General features: G+C 37.4%; 1 protein-coding gene across 2 annotated transcripts in view; it reads right to left on the bottom strand.

Moving 5' to 3' along the window:
• The window catches only part of LIPC (lipase C, hepatic type), a 47,716-nt gene that overhangs the window by 15,299 nt on the left and 14,358 nt on the right, over positions 1-18,059 (bottom strand). The window contains exons 1-2 of one of the 2 annotated variants that reach the window (XM_030456952.1): positions 3,964-3,977; positions 3,362-3,366 (exon numbers count right to left, since the gene is read on the bottom strand). The exons of the other annotated variant lie outside the window; for it this stretch is intronic. The gene's annotated coding sequence lies outside the window, so the exon portion shown is untranslated. Of the gene's footprint in view, positions 1-3,361; positions 3,367-3,963; positions 3,978-18,059 lie in introns of those variants that run through there. 2 annotated transcript variants of the gene reach the window in all.

The following is an 18,059-nucleotide window of genomic DNA, read 5'->3' as shown; positions in this document are numbered from 1 at the left end:
CTAATGGAGTTCCTCGGGGACTGTTTTTTTGGTAAATCTTGTTTCAGTATTTTCGTTAAAGAAGAAGGCATGAAGGATACAAGACTGACAAATCTAACATTTGCTAATACTGAGGATACCAAAACGTTAAATGCTGCAAGCTAAATAACCTTGAAAATAGAGCAACAGGAAGAGGTGGAATTCTCATACTGTGAAGTGCAAGGTCATAGAGTTGATAGGAATTTCTATACAAATGGGGCTCATAAATGGGATGTGACACTAGGGTAGAAAGACTTGATTGTAGTAATCAATAACTAAACTGACTACGAGTGACCACTGTGGTTTGGCCAGGAGGCAGGAAAGTATAATTCCTAAATGCATTAAGGAAGGGGTTTTCAGTAGGAAGAGACAATGTTAGTGCCAGTCAGTTAAGGCACTCACTGACCACATATGGAATGGTGTTCATAACTCTTGCTACCAAATACAGGTGATAGCAGTCCAAGCTGCAAAAGCTGCTCAGCAGCACCACTAAAATGATCAGAGAGACTTTTTAATTAGACCTAAAAATGTATGAAATATTCTTGGAGGTAAAAGTGAAGTATTTTATTCACTGAGAAATAAGTTAAAATTATCTCTGTTGGAATGGAATTCACATTAATTGAATTTTAACTCTGAGGTTTTTCTTGCATGAAAGGTCCTTAACATAACATTAATATTAGAAATATTTTATTGCATTTTATCTTTTAAGTCAGCACATTCATTTTTTTGTCCTTCACAGCTAGATGTGTTCAGCAAAACATCCAAAATCATAGCATGTTCATTTCTGTATTGCATATGCAAATGTATCCTGTGGTTCTATGACATTATTATCTTGAGAAGATTTTGATAATTTACAAGTTATATCAGGAACATCTGATACATTTATAGCCTTTGTCTTTCAAGTGAAATTCGGATGGGAAGCTCCTGTATTTATTTATTTCCAGTAGCAGCATCTTAAAATGCATAGTACAAAGAACTCTAATATGAAAGCAGGCTGGTTTTGGATCAGGCATTATTTTTGCCACATGCCCATTCAAGGTTTAATTTAGTATAGTAATATAGTTTTTAATATATATCAGAATACATAAACCAGCATATTTTATTTGGTTAAGTGAATGTCAGTTCTGGCAAGAAAACTCCCAAGCTGAGCTGACTGTTTATTTTGATTATGTGTTGTTAATTGCTGTACATTCCGAGGCAATGTTGTGTTTCATAGCTGGGAAACATTATTGTAGAAAGTTGTTTGGCAGTTTGCAAGAGCTGAAATTTAAAGCTTCAAAATTCATGAAGGTTTGGTTGTCAACATTCTTAGCTTCAGTGTGTCACGTTTTTCTTTAATGGCTTTAATTTTCTTTAACAGCTAGCTAGGGCTAAATTTGATCATTTCTCTGTTAAAATGCCTACTTAAGCACATTTCTGTTGGATTTTTTTTGCTGGGTGAGGACTCTGTTTCAGAAGAAGGTAATATTAGGAGAAAGTTAATCTAGATAAAGAACTTAAACTTCAAAAGGAGTTTTCAGTGATGTTGCTATTCTTAACCCCTGGTTTATTTAGGTTTTGGTGAGTAGTGTCTACACAAAGAGGAGCATTGTGTTCTATTTTTAGCACAAAAGCATAGCTTGTGCCTCTTCCACTGTACACATCCTTTCTTTGTTTTATGCCTTGTTTTCATTTTATTTTTGCTCTGTTGGTGTTTGTACAATGCAAAGGCTGTTTGTCCCTCTGCATTTTGTTTGTACATACTACACAAAACAAGTCTAATAAATAGCTGTTTCACTTGTACATTGGCTATGAAAGTGCTTAGGGTGCTTTAATGGGCGAGCTGTTTACTTGCCAGTGAGTCTGAGAGAGGGAATAAAAAATACAGTTTCAGCTTCTTTGTGGCAGTTAAAAGTTCCAGTACAATCTGTTGTGTTACTAGACAAAAAACTGCTTTCATCATTTAATCCATGTAATCACTTGGAGAAGGAAGTCAGAGTCTGAAGAGCTTGACTTCTACAGGACTCCTGCTAAAAATGCTGTATCAGTGATTCAGTGACATGATGAAAGGGAGCTGCAAATTTTCATAGGTCGGTTTACAAAAGCAATAAAATACAACTGCTAAAAAATTTTCCTGTGCAAGTTGCATCTAAGGTTGCCAAGATCTTATGGAAACTCCGAAGAGTTTCTCTTTGGAAAATTAGCACTTACCTGGGTGAGTGAGTTGCTGGCTTAATTTCCTTTTTCTCTGATGATCCTACTGTAATGTGAATTCTTTTAGGATAGACAAAACAATGTGGCCACACTGATCCATGTGCTGTCATAAATCACTTCATGCAGAGAAGCATGTAATCATCAGCAAGAAATGTTGTTGTGACTTCTTAAATATCTCAGGGGAGACTCAGCCCTTTACCTTTCCTTACTTTGTGTTAACAATTATTCTGTGAAGTCCATTAAAGACTCTAACTGAAGGCTGGATTTGTAAATACCACTTAACTGTAATATAGCATTTTCCTATAAAAACTTTGATTGTTAGTTTGGCAAACAAACCAAAACACTGTTATTAGACTTGACCCGAGATAATTGTATTTTAAGAAAACACAATTAAAACCAAAAGTGGGATTCGCAGTTGAACAATGTGAAACTTCTATTTTTAATTAGGATTTTGAAAAAAAGACAACTGCATAGACCAGATAGTAGTTCTAGTAGCCATGTGGGTGAAATGCACATTGGGTTGTGTAAGGAAAGAGTTCATTTATTGTTTACCACTATTAGCATTTAGTTGTTATTTGCATTATACGTGTTTATTACTTTAGGTAGTGGTTATCTTGCTTCTAAAATGTGAGCTCCAAAGTAGATGAAAATAAGCTGGTTTTCACTGCTGCTGTCAGTTCAAGGCTTCTGGATGTCATTGACTACGAGTGGAAATTGTCTCATGTAATTCCTAGGTGAGAATTCTAAAACAATGGGGTTTTTTTGAAATCTAGATATTTTTTGTTGCTCAAGAGTTCTAGGAAAGATAAGGCAGTCAAAACTAAGGTCTTTTGATAATCTGGTATATGATTATTGTGCCTGATTTTTTTTTTTTAAAATAACCTCAAGCAGTTCCTTGAGTTCCTTGAATATAGAGTATTTTCACTCTCTTTAACAAATTAAAAGTAGGCATCACTCACTGAAGAATGAATGAAAAAATTGTGAGCAAGCAAAATCTATAGTAACTGGATTTAAAAATTTGATATCTGTTTAGAAAGATACTTTTAGGAAAAAGCTCCCCTTTTTTCAAGTTTAAATTAATAATGAGTAGGTGATACTTAGAATCACGTGCTCTGTCTGAAAAATACCTTAGAAATAAATCCAATGTAACCTCTTCTTTAAGAGACAAATCCTAGGATGTCGTCATTTGATTGTCTCTAAATTACTTGTTTATTATTTACAGTATTAGAGTATGTATTTTTATTCCTCCTCTTGCTAAATTTTTGTTTCTGTCATTGTTTTTGAGCAATGGGTTACCACAGAATTGTCCAAAGAATCACCTCTTTCTAATTCTTATGCATTATTCTCCCAACCTCTTTTACCTGTAGAACATTTATTATGTGAAACTTCAGAACTTATTTTTCACATCTCCTTTATTCAGAATCAAATATTGTAGTGATGGTTAGAACAGGAGGCAAGGAAGTAACACCCATCCTCCAAAGTGGTAAATGTTCCTTTTTGTTACAGTGGGAGAAAATTTCATGGAACAATTCTGCTCTCCAAAGCTTACTATTGTCTTATTAAGTTAGGTAAATAATCTTTATCTCTTCTGGCCTTTATTGTGACAATTTAAAATGCAAGTTGTTTAAACCCAAGGGCCGGGTTCTGAGCTGGTGCCCTGTGCAGAACAATACACCCTGTCCACACAGCTGTTGGAACAACTTGCATTAGTTACAGGGTAACAGATACGCTGTTCTCTTACTGTCCTCATACTTTACTTTCCTCAGTAAAATGCTTCTCAATACGAACATTTAAGTGCTACTTGTGCAATGCTTGTTGGTTGTGGGAGAATCTGCCTAGCTTGTGTATTATTAAGTCCCAGACTATAAATGTGGCCTTTGGTCAGTTCAAGGAATAGGACTAAGCATTGAAAGCTCTCAGTCGAGGAATGGTGACTTGCCATCTCATCTCTTAAAGTTTTTGTACTTCCAAGACAACTGTATTTTGGAGGAAATACTGGGAAAACTCTTAAGGATATGTTCTCGGGAGCAAAGTTTTGTTTTAATCACCTTCTCTTCCATTCCATCGTGTTTCTTTTTCTCTTGCCTCTCAGATATGGTTCTGTTTTTTTCCATTGTATTCTTTGATTTTTAATTATTATTTTAATAGAGTTGTTTTATTTTTACTTGTTTTGTCTGAATGCTTTAGTTTAGCCAGAAGTGCTGAGGGGAAATCCTGTTTTTGCAGCACATAGGAACTGCTTTGACAGTCCCTAGGTGTTTTGAACTAAGCAGGAGTTTGTTTCACTGATGTGGTATTAAAAGGCTTTGATAATTTTAACGATATTCTGAATTTCTCCAAACTCTCTCTTCTACAGTGGATGTCTGTACTTCTTCCAAGGCCTCTGCAGTGCAATCTGTTTACAAGCTACCTTAATGTGATTATGTTTAGAAATGAGGCTTCTTATCAAACACAGGAATATATTTTTTTAAAAGTTAGATGCTAAGAGGAAGGAAAAATCACTGTGTGCGTATTTGAAAGTAGATTCTGCACACTGAACCAGTGTTGTTGTCATACAATTTCTGTTGCACTTTTCCTTGTATAGATGAACTAAGTCCAGATTGTCAGTTGCTATCAATTGAGCCATAGTTTGCAAAAAGTTATCAGGCACTTATGTCTAGTGCTCTAGTAAAATTCTCTCATTTAACAGCAGTGGTTACAGAAAGGTTTACTACGAAGATTTGATAGGAAAAGTTTGGGGTGAGCCATTGGCAAAGATGTCCCTGAGCTCTGCAGGCCTCTCCAGGAGCCCTGTGTAAACTATTATGTAAGATACTATTTTGTGGAATAATTAATACCATATACCTCATACAATACAAAAAGTAAAAAGATCAGCAGCATATAAAACTAATGAGGATTCTTATCTCTTTTACACTTAAGGCCAGAGACCGTTGCACACTGATTCCAGTCAGAGAGACAAGATGTATAAAATGACCGAAAATGTCAATGAATGCCAATAAAATTATTTGAAAAGTCATGATGCTAAGGTCCAGTAAATTAGATGGCTAGGCAGCTGATTTGTGTCCCATTCATAGCCTTAAATCTCAATTTCCAGCGAGATAAAGCTGCCTCTTGGCAGCACTGCAAGGGCACACAGTGCTGAAATTTTAACCTGCTACTGCAGTGACAGTGAGAATTCTGGTTCTGGTTCTTTGGCAGTATTTTGGTTTTGGGCATAAAATTCCAAATTTGGTATGAGAAGAGAAAGAAATCTTTGGTTTGTTTCCTGGTGGCTTAAAAAATAGCAGGTTTGGAAGCATTTCTGTGTCCAAAAATCTGGAAACCAGCAGCAGTCAATATGTATTAGAGGGCAGTAAAGAGAGGTTAGAGTGTAATTTGATTCTTAATTATCCATTTCAACTATGTAATTTATATCATGATCATATGTAGTGTTGTGTAAAATGCCCACACACATACATATGTATATGTTTATAAAAATCTATGCACAATTATTAAAAGCTCTGTATAAATACTTTGATTTGCACTTGATAAAGTATATTGTATTCCCCTAATATTACAGCATTTAATATGAATTAAATATTACTTTGGGTATTTCTATTAGAAGGTTCAAGTGTTTGATATTCAAAGACCATATATATAAATATGATGTCCATGAAGAGTTCTAAATCATCACTGTGCATTGCTGAACACTTTTTACAGCTCCAGAACACAGTTCTGAATGCAGGTGAAGGACATGTTAGCAGAAGTTAGCTGCAATAGATTGGATAACCCTGAAAATTTTTGTACCTACAGGGTGATTTAGGTAATTTCTTTCTGAATCTCACAGTATAAGCAGTGCTGACTGCTGATTTGAGTTGCAAAAGGGCATCTATTCAGCATATGTAGCAAAGGAATCTGTAATTGTTTGGAGTGATGTAATCTTCCCCCGGGTCATTATCTCTCATTCTCTCATTTAAGAAGCTCTCTCTTGCTCTTTCCTGAGAATCTGTAGCTTTCTTTGCTTATGGCCTAGCCTTGGTATAAGGTGTTTTATTGTTTGAGACATTGCCTACTTGAAAAGAGTGTTTTCTAAATGTAATGTTATTCAGGAGACACCAGTAAATGCATGCCCCACTTAAAGCCTAATAGCTGACAGCCTTCAACCCAGTGCTGAAACAAGGGGAGGAAAAAAGATGTGTCTTAACACTGTGGTATCTTGAGCATCCAGGATTAAAAAAAAAAAAAAAAGAAAAAAAAAAAGTGGTGAAAGCTGTGCTTTGAATATGCTTTGAATAGCTCTTGCTAGGTTATGCCCCTTAGCACCATAATGGTTTGGATCTCTGGAGCAAAAGGACAGGAAGGCGTAGGAGATGCTAGGACTGGAAGAATCCCCTGAGTCTGCTGGAATCTTCCCAGTTCATCTCAGTCTCTTTAGTAATTTCATATGCTTCAGTGTACAAAAAGAGAAGTAAAAGATTCTGATAACCCTAGAAGGGTAAAGCAAAAGAGTAATATGTGGGATTTTTGTTTTCTTGTTTATTTTTGTTTTGCTTCCTTAAAAGGATGGCTAGGCAGATAAGTTTGTTGACAAAGCAGTGACTAAAATGAGGGCCCCTTCCCGATCTGTATTCATCACACAAATGCAGAGATTGTTCCTTTGGATATAATATGAGGAAATGCATTTATGGTTGTCAGTTACCTTCCATTTTAATGGATGATGCAAGTACTCAGCAGCTTGATAGGATCAGGCTAATTGTTTCCTTTGTATGTCTATGTTTCTTGCTAGACTATTCTTTAACCCTTTTATCTAGCTCTGCTGTAATCTGTTCTCTGCCTTTCTTCCTTCCAAGGCAGATGATTTTAATTGCTGTCTGCTTACTAAGAAACCTTGGCTGAGAAAAAGCAAGAAGTAGTCAGGTGACTCTTCCTGTAAATTCTGTGATCAGACTTCATGCTGCATGGATTTTTTTTGCCACACTTTTACAGGTCACCTGAAAACTGCACACTGAAGGCAGCTGGGAGGCAGGAGGCAATCTAGATTTAAACTAGGGGATAAAAGTCAGGAATACAAAGCCTTATTCTTCATGTCAACCACTGATTTCCTGGGTACACTTTAATTTTTTTTAATGGATTATTCAGTATTAATTTCTGTCTGATAAAAATTTTTGTGTCTAAGGCTTGATCTGCTATGTCTGTTCCTGAGTCTTTGGTGTTTGGGCTTTGACAACAGTATGTCAGATTGAAGGAAATTGTAACATTCACCTTCAATTGGTTTAATTTTTATTTATGTTTTTTTAATGTTTTATTTATGGTTTTGTTTAGCAGTTGTAGAAAGACATAAACCAAACTGTGAAGAAAGAAGTTGCTTTACATATTTTCAATGCATAGGAATTGATGAACAAAATCTCTATATTCTACAGTGAATTAGAGTACTATTATTATCTGTATGTTTTCTAGGATATCTGAAAGCACACACAATTTTTTCAGTTAGTGTCTTATTTACAGGTTGCTAAAACCTATTGTGCAAATGATTGTGTGTGAACTGCAAGTATTATTTGCAAATTTGAAATACCAGCCCCCCCCAAATTTTCCCAGTAATTTTCACTAAGTAGTTGTTGGCAGAACACACTGAAAGCCAGGGACAGACAGACACAGGGTTCTGCAGGGGTAGAACAACAGAGGGATGCTTCTGTTGGCCATGATGGTTTTAGTCTGTGAACAGAGATTTTCAGCCTCCCAGTCAATTAAGTGCTTTTTATGAACGTGTTTCTAATAATAATAACTATACTTTGGGCAAAAATACTTTTTTTCCCCATGACATTGTTTTCCTGCTCAGGATGGGGTTTTATTTCATAACTGGTTTTCATATTGGAGTTGCAAATTGTTTTAATTCTTCAGATACTCTTGCTAATACTCTCTGCAATCCTTTCAGCTTCACAAATGTATGAATATTGCTCTCTGGAGTTTCTTTTATCTCTGCTTGTGATATGTCACTGGGGAGAAATTTATCATAAGTTAACTGAACCATGAATGAGCTGCTGAAATGCTTCATGTTGTTAGATTTGCTGGTGGATGTTTAATGAAACAGCCTTGTGTTCTGTCATCAGGAGCTGTTCAACAAAATCCAACACAGCAAGAGAGATGAAAGTGTGCTAAAACTAATTGTTTTGCAAAGCAAACTGGATCTGCTTTACTGGAGAATATTCAACAAATGGGAACAGTATTAAGTTTTGTTATATACTTGTGAGATTTGTAAGTTGAAAGTATTAAATCTTTCAAAAAGGAGTGTCCATTTTGCTCATTAAGATCTCACCTTCTAGTAGAAGAAATGTTGGAATTTTGGTTATGTTACTTGCTGGGATTAGAACAGAATTCTCCAGGAACTTAAAGGTGAGGATGGGGTCATTAAACAATGGTTATATTACATGTGACAGTTGCCAGATGATGAAAAGGAAGTTGTTTGGAGTTGATCATGTAACAACAAGGGAGGTAACAAAAGACCTTCTGTCTTCCTTTTGAGATCGATGGGAGCTGGGAATACTCTGTACCCCTCATGGGTGCTGACCAATTTGTGGACTTTCAACTCAACAAAGGTGTTGTGCTCCTTAGTGCATGAGCAGCTTCAGTCCACTAAACAGCTTTGTTTGCTGATCAGTGACTAAGCTTCTTACTACCCTGCTATTGTCAGGTTTTAGGTTTTCTAGTTCCTTTCATGCCCAGGGAGTGTGAGCTGCACAATGCAGTGTAAGTGTGTCACAAGTACTTTGGTGAAAAGAAGGTGACATCAGCTGGCTAGTTAGTTGGCCTCAGTGCATGGGTGCTTTCCTGTAAGATTCATGTGAGAAGTTCATAGCAGGTTTGTCCCTGCTATGATGAAGATTGAATTTGATCATACTGAATTTGGTCCCTAGTAAGCTGGCTGATTTGCCAAATTTCCAAGTAGTCTGGTTGTAGCTTAAAAGAAAAAGGACAGGTAGACAAGCAATAGTAGCCTCTGAATCTGAGCAGTCTGTGCACAGATCCTAAAGAAAGGACATCTCAGGCATGAGACAAGCTCAGATAACATGAAGGTTAAATTAATTCTGATAGTGGTGATAACTACTTAAGCAGTTTAATTGATATGGTGGCAAAAAATAAATCCACTGGGAAAAAAGATTCAGGCTTATAGAAGATTTTTGGCTTTAAAAAAACCACATTGTTTTTGAGACATTACATGAGAGAGAAAACTTGTGCCTCATGTACAGATTCTGTAGTCTTCAGAGCTTCTGAGTGACTCCATCAACTTGTTTTTGTTACAGAGAAACAGTCACCTACCCACCAGTGGGTAGAAGATTTCAGCTCACTGGTAAAAAGTCAGGAGCCAGTATCCTTGATGAAATCACTGATAGCCTTACACAGCTGTTGCACAGTGGTTTAGGAAGAAAGGGAATAGGTTATTTTAAAATATTGCAATCCATGTAAAACAAACTGATGTGTTAATGCTGTGTTGTTCTTTCCAAGTATGAATTAATTAGATTGAGCCTATTTGCATTCTACTTGAGTTTTAAGATGATAATTTAACAAGTCTTTTTGGACCCAAATAATACAGATAATGTACATGTTAGTACAACAGAGTAATGCAGCTGAATGTAATAACTCTGAGAATTACTATTTGCATTCTTGTTGTACTCAGAAGGATGAATAGGCTAGGAGTGGAGAATTACAAATTCTTGCTCCTAGAGGTACCAGGTGGTGTTAGCACCAATGTGGATCCTTGCCTAAGGTTTGCTGAGCAGGGATGGTGTGTTGCCTGTTGCAGTATATTGTGATGCCAAGCTTGGTGCCAGGATGTGTGCTGTCATAGTTTGCTCTGTAGGGTGGGGGTGGAGCCAGCCCCCTGCTCCCAAGGCAGGGCTCAGGACTGTATATCCATGTTGTACATCCATGGAGGAGGCAATGGAGAACTTGGAGGTCCCAGTCCCAAGCAGTGCAGCCATGACTCTTGCACTCATCTAATTCAGTTCATTCAACCAATGTGTGAAAATTCACTTTTTTTTCTACTGGGTTACTTTACTGTTAGCTTAGCAAGTTAGAAAGACTCCTGCATGAGGAGTAAGAAAAAGATGAGATCACAGAACTGATCAGGCAAGTGCTCCAAAAAACCCAAATGTGAAAATCAAAACGGAGGCAGGATACATCTGAAAACTTAAGCAAAACCTTTGTCACCCAAAAGCAGTGATTGTAGAAAAATTTACATTTTAATTTGTGTAAGATTATTCTGTGAAAAATACTGAAATAGCCTGCTCAAATCTTTCCTTATTTTTCTATTAGCATAAGAAAAGGCATCTTTGAAAGTGCCTGGAAAGCAGATTTTATAATCCTTGTGTTCATTTGACCAGCACAAAGTATGTAGGCTCAGAAGTTAAAAATTCTCCAAATAGTTACTGACCAGTTGAATTTGGGCTGAGAAAATTTCATAGAACTAGCTGAGAAAATCTAATGAGACTCTTGGAGGATGGCTGGAAGCACATTCCTCTTCAATGCTTGAGGGAACACACAGCAGAGCCAGAAAGCCTCATGAATGCAGTGTTGGGAGAAACAGTTTATTACCAGTCTAGAAATTTCTTTCCTTTACATTCACAAGCCCAGAAGTGAGAGATCAGTGGCTCAGCTGAACAGCCCTATAGCCACTGTTGCTTTCCTTGCTAAAACAAGGCAAGCCTACAGAAAACACTGGAAAAATATCAGAATGACAGATTTTTCCAGCCCTTCCGTGCTAAGATGTGACAGATAAAAGCATCAGAAGATGCATAATCAGAATGATTGTGCAGTCATTTATGAGAACAGCTGTGTGAATAAAATCCTAATGGTCATCCTTTCAACACGCTGGCCCAAGTAGCTGCATTAGGGCAGGTGGTAGGAAAGGAGGAGGCTGAGCTCTGGGTTTGAGCCTGTAATACTCTGGGCAGGAGCACTCCACAGCTACAGCAACAGATGTGTGCCACTGCAGGTAAGAATCTTGTAAATATAGCTCTCTGTGAATGACAAGAGACAGCAATATCAGGAGAGAAGAAAACCTGAGTACACATATATGGAGATTACCTTTCTGTGCAGAATTTAATATCTCCCTAGAAATTCCATTCGACATTGTCCTCGTAACTACTGTAGTCTGTCAAAAGCTGCTTTCCCATGTTGTGCTTAGGTACTATATCAAACACTACTAACTCATGCTACTGACTTTGGATGACATGTTTTATCTAGAATCTGCTCTGTTGGGTAGGGCAAAGGAAGTGGGACTGCTATTCATACGTAAAGCACTAAAGACCCAAAATGGGAGGACATTTTGTATAAAACAGCAGTTAGAAGTCCTTCCCTGTGGCTTTGTTCTTTTCGCTGTATACAAAATCATTTTGCTGTTTAAAAATATCTTTCTCCCCCCCCCCCTTTTTTTTTTTCTTTTAAAAGCTTTTCTAACAATAGAAACAAAGCTATTTGGTTGCAGAGTTTCCTTTGTTTATAAGAACCTGAGATTGTTTCAGTGTGTATAACTGTGTGCTACAGGAAACCAGCACTTTACCACTGATTACAAAGGAGCATTTTACAGCAGTGGACAGGTATCCTTGCCTGTATCCATCTATACCAGTGAAGGGGTTACCACCTCCAGCTTTTTATCACCTCCTGCCAGCCAGAGGTTGCCACCCTTACTGTTCTGCTGCCAATGCACCAGTGCTGGAGCATTGCCTGATTGCTGCAAGGAAAGTCAGCGAGGCTACCTCAGATCACCTCCTTTAACTGTTTAAACGAGCCTCATTTATATCACTTGCAGCAAATTGGAACATGCCTATGAGAACTGATCTACTATATGAGCTGGGTAAAAGTGGGAACTTTCAGGGAACAGTGAAAGCTGGAGGAGCACTACAGGCAGTAACTCTTGACTAGAAGGAGGATGTTTGTTCAGAGCCTGAGGCACACACATGAATGATTCAATAACTTCCTGAAGACTACCTTACTGAATTTGTCTTGATTCCTTAGGATTTTGAAATGGAGGTCAGGTATATTGGCTTGTGTGTAATGCTCACGCAGTCCTACTGTGGACATCACAGTGTTTTCAATATAGTATAACTATACAGAAATTGACTATAAATAGACAGAAGATGACAGTAAAATGCATAGGTTCTCAGTAAGCAGTAATATCAATTTATCACGTTTCTGTAGTCAAAAAGAATATCAAATTGTTCCCCTTTATTAGACTACAGAAAGCTCTGTAATGATCCTAATGTCCTCTTCTGTCTCTGTAAACTATAATTTGGTTAATATCTAGTGATCAACTTGATAGCATTGTCAAATAACTACAGAGATAAACAGAATTATTTGCCTACAAGTGCCATGTCTGGAACACCAAGTAGGTGAATTTATCTACTTGCTAATTTAGCACTATATTTGAGTTCAGCCTAAGATCCTCAGAGCTGAAGTTCTACATAAAAAAAGTTATAATAAGTCGTAGTTTATGTGGTGAAGTTCTAGAAGACCACCAGAACATTTTGGTTTTAGTGTCTCCTCTCTCTTTCCAGTTCAGTCCATAATTTCCTTTTCCCTTTGATCCATCTCTTCAGAGCTATTACAATATTCAGTAAATGTTTGTATCAGTTCCCTCATTTTTAAAAGCACATTACGCTTAATATTTGCCTTAAGAAATGTAGCATCCTGTTGTACTGTGCTCTTTTATATGGACTGAGCAAATCCACACTTCCCAAAACACAATTCAGATACCAAAGCACCCAAACATAACATAGTAATGTTCTCTCAAAAAAGGTGCTGTGCATTCTGCTGCACACAGGAAAGTCATTCTGCATTGCAGCTAGCTCTGGAGCTGGGCATGCTCCAGTCTCCCTGGATGTCTCCATGTACTGACACTTAAAAGAGGTAAAATCATCATCACTTCTGCTAGCTCAGTCATTATAATTTTGCAAGATAAGAGAAGTGATATTAGAGTGGAGAGTGCCTTTTAGGCTGGAGTAATGTGAGGATTTCAAGGCCAACTGCCAGCACTGCCTTTGTCTACCGAATTTGCAGAGTCATCTTCAGCCAAGTTTGTTCTCATTCATGTATGCATCTTGGCTGAAGAATGGCATTTCTGATCTGGTAAAAAACTGAAAATAAGCTGAGCATCACCAGCATGTTAATGCAACCTAAATTTTCTCACAGCTGGAGCTAGACCAGTGAATGCTGCTGAATGAACACCACAGCTCTGTGACAAAGGGACACCTACTGAGTTCTCAAGTTTTCCTCAGAGATCTCTACTGAAAAACACAGAAAAAACATCTATAGGATAACCCAGTCTATTCCAGTGGTGTGACAGTTGTCATGGTTTATCAAAGGCTCATAAATCTAATGAAATCAGCATGGACACTTGGAAACATTATTTTTAGGTAAGGGAATCTGCAAAGATTATTCATCCCTTTACTGACAGATTAATGACAGCAGAAACATCCTGTTACATTCATACACTGCTTTTGTGATCTTCATATTATCATGAGGAGAGGAATAGATATAAAGAGGATTCATACTGGAACAAGGTGTAGTAACAGAGAAGAAAGGGTCGAAGCATCCGTCTTCTCTAGCTCAGCACATTGGACTCTGTGCTGCTGGATATTTTTGTCTCTCTCAGCAATACACATCATGCATCTCAGCTGTAATAATTATTTTCTGTCTATTCTCTAGTGAGAGAAGAAAGGAACACAGGATGGTTTATAGCCAGGGAGTTATGGGTGCTGTTTTGTTTTCTTTAACAGCTAATATAACAGGTGTGATTTAAGGAGTTCTAGAATTAAAAGAGAAACTCTTGTTCAAGATTGGTAAAATGCTATTAAAAGAAAAAAAAATGAAAAATGCCATTAGGAGTAATTTTTATACGGTGTGAACAGACACTTGAAAAATGTCTATTTCATTGTACAGGGTCTGGGGGGGGAGAGAAGGATGTATCTGAACCTAGTTCATCACAGAAATAGTAGTCACTATACTGAAACTATTGGCAATAGATTTGGAGGATTCTAGGGGGAAATCTTGGTTAGTGAGTAATTTTGTGTTAAATGAGCAGGTTTTGGCTGTGGTTCACAGCAGACATGAGCTCTGGCCTTTGGAAGTTACTGCTGTGTTCTCTTTTTTCCAAGTACTAATATGCAATTTCAGTTTTAAATAAGCACATTCCTACAAAAGTTCTCAGTGATGGTGTTTATTTAGTGGCATGTCATGCTTCTGGTTTTGGAAATTAAAGCCAAGCAACACACACACCACTTATGGTACAGCTGGAGTAAACGTTAGCAGAAGCTGAGTGTCATGTGTACTCATAACCATATTGATTTTGACAGACTAAATACATGAAGAAAAGAAGGTAAACCTGACTTAAACAGTGGGGATATAGCTACAGACATCTGGATAGCAACTCTCACTGTTGATGGTGACATTTGGTAATGAGAGCTGTTACTTCCCAGGTAGAAGTTCAGGCTAATATAAACTTACAAATTCATTTGACTTGACATACTTTAAAAATGTATATTTTAAAAGAGAACATGGAGTGAGTAAAGTAATTGTGCAGTAGGTTCTGCTATTTTCTTCTGCTCTTAGAATGATGAATTTTCTAGGAATGCTGTAAAGCTATTTCTCACTAGGATTTGAGAAATTGTGTTTATTTTCTTGTGTGTGAGTATATTGACTGTATTTCTGCTCCAAGATGTTGGGAGGAGTTAAACCAGCTACTTTTATAATATTTATTCTGTAAAGTCTTAAGTGATTTACCTTAACCTAAACAAACAAAAAAAAAATAATCCTCTTCCATCATCAATTGAGAGTGTGACAGAAGACAGTTTATGATAATTTAACTAAAGGAATGAAACTTTAACTTATTTTGAGCTAATTGAAGCAAAGAAACCCCAAAAAGAACTTTACAGAAAAAAACCTCAAAGCCCTGCCCTCCCTCATTTCAGTCAGTGCTATGATTGTTGTCCTGCATGTTTTGAGCATTCCAAATGCAATCTGGATGACACAGACAGTGTGAGAATTTAAAACAAAGTGAATGCAGGGAACACATTGATTGCTGTCATTGACAGCAGTGGGTAGCTGCCTCTCTTCTATACTTCACAGATACAGTCTATTGATCCATTTTTTGCACTGTGTCTGACATTGCAGAGGATACATTTTTGTGATTGTGTTCAGTGATTAAATTGACATTTCAGACTTGGCCGTTTGGCAGATTTTTTTGTTGTTTGTGGTGTGTTTTGTGTTTTTTTTAAGAAGTATGTATCTGATAATAGTCCATATGAAACTATATTGAATGCCAGGGCAAATTGTTTGCTTCTCAGGCTCATGTAGCTATCAGCTGGAGACAAATCACACATGGGAAGTGATTCAGTTGTTAGAAATGAAAGTAAAGCTATTTGTCCTCTTCCTTTTTAATTTTGCTTTGCAGCAGCATCATGGATTTTGTTCAGATTTATGGGAGACTACCTAGACTAAACAACTGGCATTGCAAACAACCAAAGTCACTCTTTACACAGCTCATTTTCAGTTAGGACCATCTGTTACCCCTCTACAGTGAGTTTAATAGCTCCCATCATTTTCTGCTACAGATTCACATAAAACACGTTTTTAATCTTTTCTTCTACCTGGACCTGACAAATCTATTAGCCAAACTTTTCATTAACTGGAAGAAATTTCCTTTATTTTGCACAAGTTCTTACCTTTCGGGTAATCAAATGTAATTATGCTGCTGTATAGCTGGTGTTTTTATATTCCAAGTACTCTGAATTCAAACTTTATGCAGCAGGTATTCTGTCTTTTCTGTTGATAACTCTTTTTCAGTCCTGAGGTAGTGCTTTGTGTTGCAGTCACATTTTGGGGAATGTTTGAAATGTATGGAGAATTATTCCTTAAAATGAATTGTCATTTTATCCTAAGCATACTTCCTTCACAATCTTTGAACTTGATTACTTCTTTTATTAGCGGATTTGCAATTTAGTCCTGGACCAAGGCTTTTTTTGGAGTATTTGGATTTTTCCCAACAAACCTAAGGCTGATACTCTTACATGAGTAGGTACAAGCTTGTGCTTGAGAACAGGCTTTGCATCACATGCATTTCGTAGCTGCCACCCCAGCTGGGTAGATCTTTTCAGGACAATTAGTTGGTTAACATAAGAGCTTTGCTGTTGGTTATAGAACCTCTGTCATAATGGTTCATTTTATAAAACAATCTTGGGATGCAGGGTAACGTTTCTTATGGTGCATCACTAAGTTTGCAGTCCCAACTAGAGTTGAGTGGAAATGAAATAATAGCAAAAAACTGTCCAAAATGCTGAACCGTCTGATTTAATTTAAATTGCTTTATATCCCTAATTCTTTTCTGTTACCTGCAGGATGGTGTCTTAGTGTCTTCTACAGTTCTTCCACCATAGCATTTACTCGTGCATTTCAGATAATGAAATGTTATCCATCTGAAATGTAAGCCTGAAATATTTGTGGAAGAGAAAAAATACCATTTAAGTATTTCCCTCCAAATTCCAGATAGAATTTAAATATTTTTTCCTATTATATGAGAAGTGAAGAATAGAAGGACTATAAACATGCCTTTAGAAAACTGAATTCTCATCCATGTTCATCTATATTTTATTCCTGGCAAATCTAGGTGAAAAAAGGTGAAAATCTAGCCTTGTATGAGGCCAGAAGTTTTTAGCTGAGGTCTGACAACCTGTTTGTATTTCTGTTATCCTGAAGTTCAGGCAGAATTGGAGTAGTCTGTGATTGGTTCATAATCCTGAAAAGGGATCTTACTATCTGCTGTAAGGAAGGGGAGACCACTCTGGTTTGGGTCTGGAATGAATAGGGAAAACAATGGAAGAATCTTCACAGAATCCCCATGCTCTTTCTCCAATAGGTTATTAATAAAACATAAAGACTCTCTAAGTAATAACCTGACTATAGTCAGTTCTGTTGGAACCATATATTCATTTGGACAGAAACCATGGCATGGAGCACGTCTGCAGCACCAAATCATCCCAAAGGGCAGAGGCTGCCTAGGGCTAAAAGTGGGACAGGCAGATGCAGTGAGCAGCAGGCACAGCCCAAAAGAGCTTCTGCTAATTAAATTCCTTTATTCCTTCAGTCAGATAGCTGCTACATTCTGTTGAATGTATTTTGGCAGTAAAACATTAAAATAAGTTTACTGTAGCATTTCAGCTACAGTAGAGAGCTGTTGGCACTGAGTTGTCCCAAACCTCCCAGGCAACAGATTACCATTGAGTCAGTTTTCCTGATCTGGTTCTTGGCTCTGCAAGGTGTGAATGTGTCAGCAAGCAAAGAGTTTGGCCAGCATGCAGGGAATGGGCCCAGGCAATCCGGCTTAGTTACATATGTGATGGATGCAGTGTAGGTGTAAAAACACAGTATTTGCATCCCTTACAGCAGCAGTCCTGAGTTGCCTTCTTTCTTCACACACCTACAAGGCTTTTGAGTTCACTTGTGTTGTGCTTTGCTCTGGGACACTTTGAAAGGTAGCTCTGTCTGGAAGCAGGAATTAAGTCTGTGTAGCCTTGTGGTATGTGTAAGTTTATGAGTTAAAACCCTGTTGCTGTTGTGCTAGGTTTGGCCTAGACGTGCCTGGGATATGTTCACTGAACATCATTCACTCAAACAAAATGCTGTAGTGGTTGATGTGCGTGTGATGAAGTATTTAGGGGAGATGTTGCTGACTCAGACCTGTCAGATAAAAGCAGTATTCAGAGAGGACACAAAAGCTGACTTGTTTGCCAACTTCATTACAAAGTTGACTTTTAGCAGGACTGTGCAGTTCGAATGTATTTACTGAAGAGAAAAGCAGAGTATCTTGTGGAGAAGGAAAT

The sequence above is a fragment of the Calypte anna genome, chromosome 10, assembly GCF_003957555.1.
Source record: "Calypte anna isolate BGI_N300 chromosome 10, bCalAnn1_v1.p, whole genome shotgun sequence".
In the NCBI taxonomy this organism is placed as follows: Eukaryota; Metazoa; Chordata; class Aves; order Apodiformes; family Trochilidae; genus Calypte; species Calypte anna.
Note: the sequence above shows the minus strand (reverse complement) of the source record. Positions and strands in the feature narration are given on the sequence as shown.